Genomic DNA, 6344 nt, shown 5'->3' with positions numbered 1-6344 from the left:
TTATAGAATATACTCTTTTGATGGCTAAACAGCTTTCTTAACCTAGCCTTCTATTTGACTGTAGAAATCTGATCATTAAGAAGTCTTTATATTTCAAACTATCACAGCCATATTTAACCCATGTTGGTGGTATTTATATAAATACATTTTATTAAGAATTTTGTAGATTTTTTCTCTTTTTTTTTTTGGAGAGATTTTCACTGTAGGGCGCGTGCGCTCGCCAGACAGACAGAGAGAGAGAGACATAGAGACAGAAAGCGAGAAATCACCCCCCAGGGGGGATGGTCATGCCGCAATCCCTTCTCCTCCATTCTCCTCTTGGGATCTTGGGCACGCACGCACACGCGCCCGGCGTGAGTTTTAAGCCACCGGGTCCGGGACACAAACCGCAGTCGACTACGTGGGAATCCAGCGACATAGCCATTACGCTAACTGCTGGTTCCAAGAATTTTGTAGATTTTTACAGGTACTTGAGTCACATTGACTTGGACAATTCTGTTTTCGAACATGCTTCTTTCTCCAACCTGTTATGTACATATTAAGCATATCAAGATTTAGTGGAACCATACACTAAATAGTTCTAAGGGCTTTTTTCCTGGTCTTTCATTTATTTATTTTGTCTATCTGAGTGAATTAACAAGGCTTTAATTTAGTTATATCTTGTCTTAACTAAGTGTCCTATAGCTACACTTTACTTTGGGCTTTACTGTGAAGACATGAATGTCTGTAAAATCCCTATATTTTGTGAAGTTGTGTTACAAAGGGTATACTTTAATTTGGCAAAAAAAGAAAAAGTTATATTTTAGATACTACAATTTACAGATTTTTAACATATACTCTGAAGTATGCTTGTAAAGTAGCCAATTCTTTTCTAAATATATTTCTCATTTTTATTAAATGTGCTAGTTACAACCACCTCATTTAAAACATTTTTCATTGATTTTTTTCCTTTCAGTTCTACCAGTTCATTATATACTTATTTTTCCACCAAAAGTTTTGCCAAATATTACTGATAATTAACATGGGTCACCATTATATTCTAGCCTCATGAAACAGTTTGTCATTTTTTTTTCAGCTTCTAATAACAATTCATTATCCAGTGTCTCATTGCAAAACTAATATCACATGTTTTGGGTATGTGCTATCTGTTACTATCCAATAAGCCACTCTAAAGTTCAATGACTTAAAATAGCAATTATTTATTCTTGTTTATTTGTGTGTGATTTGACTTGGGGTCAGCCAATATAGGCTGGGCTGAGCAGGGCAGCTTTGCTTCACGCTGTGGGTCTGATTGCCTGGCTGGGCTTGATCTTGCAGTACTAGTCAGGCTTGGGTTCATTCCACCTGTGTCGTCCTTGGCTCAGGCTGAGATGGCAGCAGTTATCTAGAGTAACCCCTTCTTCGGCTGATGACAGAGGTGCAAGAGAGCAGTCCAACTATGCAATTATATTTCTTTTTTTCCCCTCAGATTGTCTTTAATACAGTTGCCATCTTATACAACATACTAGTAGTGCCTTCTTTTATTTATTTATTTTTTTGAGAGGTTTTTGCTATAGGGCGCCTGTGCTCGCCAGAGAGAGAGAGACATAGAGACAGAAAGCGAGAAATCACTCCCCAGGGGGGATGGTCACGCCACAATCCCTTCTCCTCCATTCTCCTCTCAGGATCTTGGGCACGCACGCACACGCGCCGGGCGTGAATTTTAAGCCACCGGGTCCGAGACGTGAACCGCGGTCGACTATGTGGGAGTCCAGCGACATAGCCATTATGCTAACCGTTGGTTCCCTAGTAGTGCCTTCTTAATTGCATCTAATCTACCCTTTTGCTGCCCTGGTCAACGTCCCGGGATAAAACTCATTACCTCTCATGTTCCTGGAGTACTGGTCTCTAGGTACAGACCACATAACTCATATGGCCAGGCTATAATCAATGGGTAGTGGTATTCATTTTCTAAAAATGGGCTAATGTACCTGTTCAAACAACATCAAATGTTCAAGTTATAGGGTTCATGTCAGTCCATTTTCTTCTATGTAGCCATCACTCCCAACTGTGGTTTTGAAATCCAATTAGTGGGAAGAATGTCTTTGTTGTTGATGCTTTTCTCTTCCTTCTCTTTGGGCATCCTTTCCTCCTTCCCTCATTCCTTCAAGGATCTACTTGCAAAAAGTTGGCTAATATCTTGTTGGCCAATATCCTGTTGGCCAAAGCAGGTCACATGGCAAAGGCAAGTGTACTTTGCCATGGAGGTAGGAAGGGAAAAGATGGATATTTCTGAGCAGTTATCAAATCTACCACAAAATATGAGTGTCCTGCAAATTGCAAAGAACCCATCTTGACTGAGAACTCATAGCCTGGGGATGTGAGAAATGGGTCAAAAACCCATAGTCCCACTGTGAGATAAATCTGGACCAGGAACCTCATGTCCCACTTGGTCAGTGAACACCCATTCTAACAAGGGTAGATGACTTGAGTTTGATGATGTCAGTGTCAGTTCATACATTATATTACACATCTCTCAAATGATCTATTAGGTCATCTAATAGATTGTTTCTTTCTCCCCAGTATAAATTTTTCTTATAAATTGATATTGTCCTTTTAGAAAGTATTGGGGGAAATAATTGTTATGTCTAATTGCAAACTCTTTCCTCAACTGATCCTGTCATCCTTTTCAATTGATGGACTTTATGTCTGAGCCAAGACAGAAAACTGATCAAGGGATTGTGATTCTCTATTGCTGTGACTCATGTTATCTACTTTCTGCTCATTTTTATAATTTTCTGTTATGAATATCAAACAATGCTCTCATTTAACACTCAGCCATCCCACCCCTATAAATGCCATGTCTCAGACATCACTACAGATCCCTATAGGTCATAATTTTCTAGTTGCCATTCTGGACTTTGTGGCTCATTATAATAACTGTCATTCACTGATGGTTAAAAGATGAATGTCATTATCGTATAATCCTTTCATGGCCACTGATGCTATTTTCATTACATAAATGTATCCCTGATATTCAACCTTAGCCTGTAGAGAAGAGCCACAACTGAGCTTCCCAATCATCTGGAGTCCTGCTCACTAGGACATTGCTCACAGTAAGAATATACAGGATGTCTTCTGGGCCTTCCAATGTAAAACAGTCTGCTGGTATTCACTTTGATCTTATATAAATATATATTTTAACATTCCTGATCTCTGAGCCTTCCTAACACTTTTCTCTGTTCTCTGCCTATGCAGTTTTAGCCTCTCCTCTTTACTATTGGCCATTTTTTTCAAGCCTAAAGGAGCTGGTCCATCTTTATATTAGGACTGCCTCCAAAATGTTCTTTCTAGATCATTAATTCCTGAGTCATGAAGCAAGGCCTTCACATCAATATGTTTCCCCCTAACTGACCTGATATTCTGTCTCCACTAGTTCAGCAGCACTTTTAGCTTCCAGACTATGTTCCAGAGTATGTTCCCTGCAAAATATTCGGTCATCAGAAAAGTCATGATGTCATGACAGTCTCTAGGTTTTTCTATGCAAAAATATGCCATGACTTTTCCAACAACTCAATATATTAACAGCTCCTGTAGCCCTTCTGGTAGTGATTATTTTTTTTTCCATCGATAGCAGAGATAGCACTTCTACAAGTGAACTATGATGAAACTCAACTATAGTGAAGTTATTGGTAATTGGTCTGAATCTAGAAGAGGTAGGAAAGATCTTGAAGAGAGTAAGCATCATCTTATTTGACATCTTTTTCAGGTGAAGACTCTGCCAATGAATGCTAGACAAATGAATGCTATTTTCCTCTAGGAAGATGAATTTGACTGTAGGCCACTTCTGTAAGTTCCAAGGAAGGATTCATAATGAGCTGGGGTTTCTAGGTTTTTAAGTACATTTTCTTAGATGTTTCGTTTCCAAGTGCATCACTCTCCTTATCAGGATCTTGCTTCCAGTACATAAACTTGCTGATGTCATAGGTTAAGCCACCCTTGTAATTAGGCTACTCTCATAATCGGCCTTGCTTGTGATTCTCTGCATGGTGACCATTAACTGTGGGAGATGAAAGTCAATTAAATGTTTCCATAACTGTCTTTTCTGTTGTGCATGAACTAATAGCTGACTGTCATGAGCCAGTTGTTTTTCTTCTTTCAGTATTTTGATGGACTTAACAACAATGAATCAACTCCACAGATCTTAAAAGTACCATTGGATCCCACATCACAAATGTTGGCATTATTGCATGAGTAAATATATCTGATTCCAATTTCCACCCCATTTTAACAGATGAGTAGCAAAAATCATTATACTGTGACGTTATAGAACTTATAACACTCCACTTACCAGTATTAGGTGGGGCCTCTAAGCCAACTGTGGAGCAATCAAAATCCACCCTGAGCTTTGCTTCATAGGACACTTCTGTTGTAGCTGGATTTCTAACAGACTCAAATCCTGACACTATTATTTGAGTGCCAGTAACAGTTTTTAGATATGATTCCCATAAACTTTAGTAGAGAATGGTGGGGGGGATGAAACAGGAAAGGGAAGTCAGGTAGTGAGAGGCACACCATCAAACAATTTTTCACAGTAAGCAACTGTAAAAAAGCAGTTTTTACAGTTAAATCTGTAATAATTGCATAAAGAAGCAGATATTACTTTAGGCTTTTGCAACTTCTGTACCCTCTACCTGGAAAACCCTTCCCCCCTCAGACAATGATGTAAAGCCTTCCTTCTCTCTGACCTGGACTCCAACATCCCACCTCTATTCTTCTCTTAGGACTTTGGGCGTGCACGCACATACCCAGTGCTAAGCTGCCATCCAAGCCACCACAGTTCTGGGACTTGAATCACAGTCAACTGCATGGGGGTCCAGCAATGTAACCATCATGCCATCTGCTGGCCCCTAATTTCTCTCCCTTATTTAATCCTTATCTAACATTTTACTATTTTACATATTTTTAAATTAATTTTGTTACTCTTTGGATTTAGGACCCTAATCTTTTAGGAGAGTTTTTCTGGTTTTCTGTTTTTTTTTTTTTTTTTTCCTACAACACACTTTATCTCTGAAACATAAGAGTCATGCAACAAAACATTTGCTAAATGATTGAATGAAACAGTTTTAAAACTTAGTTATGAAAAATGACCCAGACCTTGCTCTTTGATTTCTTAGGAAGCAAGGTAACATTTTTGTTCAGAAATTTAAAAGTCCAATTTAGTAAAAGTTTTTCTCTTAGTTCACTAATATATCCTCAAAAGCATTCTGTGGTTAAATTTATAGCATTAATTCCTGTGTTCTTCAGATAGGTTGTTATAACATATACTTTTTTGTTAACATACACATTGAAAGCCAAACTAATTTTTAAATTCTTATTTTTCTATGTATCTTTCTTTAACTATAGGCTTAATGACCATTTTATAAATTAAATAGAAGAATTTGAGGGTAATTTGTTTCGTGTAGCTATCAACCCATTTTTGTTGAAGTTTGATTATACTAACTATATTTAATTTTTAGTTTGATATTCCTTATTATGTATTTATTTTATAACTTTTTTATTTTGTGTTAAGCCACTGAATCAAACTCACAAATGTAATTTTGCTTTCATGATGCTTACTGGTTTTATTTATTGACATTTATTTTATTCCACATATTTCTCATTTCTTTTCTGTAATTGTCTGTTCTCTAGTTTCTGAAAATAGCTCATGCCTGCTGTAAAAGGCCAAAAATATAGAAACGGGTAAAATAAAAGTGAACATTTTTCTTATTTTTATTGCACAAAGTAACTGGTTAAATATTCAAGTATTATGTTTATTTTCTATTTTGTTTATATGGTTTATTTGTAGACACCTACATCATGTACTTTTGGCATGATTTTGTATTTTCACATAGTATGTGCACCTCGATGGATATAGTACTACATAGTTTATTTATCTGTTGCTGTGGTAAGAGCACTTGGCGTAAAATCTATCGATGTAACAAATTTTAAGGTACACAATATTCTGTTATATATTATCTATTATTCTACAGTCTCAGTGTTGTATAACAGATCTCTAGAACTCATTCATTTTTGTGTAATTGAAACTATAGTACTATATAATAGAAAAGTAATAAATTAGTATCATGTCGAGATTAAAGGAGCTCTTGGTGGTTAGTAGCATCAGATCTGGATACCATTTCAAATTTTAGAGATACTATTTCTTATCATTTTTTAAATTTAATTTTATTTACTATTACTGTTTAATTTGATAAATGACACATGCACTCACTAGAGAGAGAAAGAGAAAGGGAGATAAAGTAAGAAAGCAAGCCAGTGGGCCCTGCACTCTAATCACAGTGGACCATGCTGGAGTCCAGCGCCTT

This window comes from Tupaia chinensis, unplaced genomic scaffold (assembly GCF_000334495.1).
Source record: "Tupaia chinensis unplaced genomic scaffold, TupChi_1.0 Scaffold000093_1, whole genome shotgun sequence".
Classification (NCBI taxonomy): domain Eukaryota; kingdom Metazoa; phylum Chordata; class Mammalia; order Scandentia; family Tupaiidae; genus Tupaia; species Tupaia belangeri.
This window is presented reverse-complemented; position numbering follows the sequence as displayed.